Consider the following 719-nt stretch of genomic DNA (forward strand, 5'->3'; position numbering starts at 1 on the left):
GTCAACTTGACAGACCCTTGTTATGCTTCAGCAGGAAGACTTCAGACAGTGGCCATTCCCCACTGAGCCTTGACCACAGCTGCCCTAAGCTTTAGTGCGTCCCTCAGCACATAGTCCTGGACCTTGGAATGTACCAGTCTGCAACACTTGGTCGAGGTCAACTCTTTGCTGTGGAAGACTAACAAGTTTCAGACATCTTTCACCAAGTTGATGGTCCTCCAGGCACAGTCGATCTTCCTCTCAGTATGCATTCTGGGGAACAGACTGTAGAACACGGAGTTCCATGTCATGGAGCTGTTTGGGACAAACATCAACAAAAGCCACTACATCTCTCTCTAAAGGCACATTCCAGAAGGAGATATGTGACAGTCTCTATCCCCTGTGCCTGAGCTAAAATAGCTCAATACATAAGAGTTAGGAGCTTTAAATCAGTTCAGCAAGACATCCCAGTGAGACCATGAAATGAAGCTTGGAGTAGATTTCTTCGCTCTGACAGGAGCTGGTTATCTTATCACCACCAATGACTATTCCAATTACGGCGTTTTACACCAGCTTAACCCTGGCTCAGCCTGCAGCTTCTCAAAGGGCAAATGCTGTGCTGAAGGTCAGAGCCTCATGACAAATAAATTAAACTTAACCAATTTAATACGAATCAGGAAGCCTTCCCACACTGGCACAGTGTTTAGCACAGCAGCCTCATAGCACCAGGGACCTGGCTT

Source organism: Rhincodon typus, chromosome 7 (genome assembly GCF_021869965.1).
Source record: "Rhincodon typus isolate 14 chromosome 7, sRhiTyp1.1, whole genome shotgun sequence".
Taxonomy (NCBI): Eukaryota; Metazoa; Chordata; class Chondrichthyes; order Orectolobiformes; family Rhincodontidae; genus Rhincodon; species Rhincodon typus.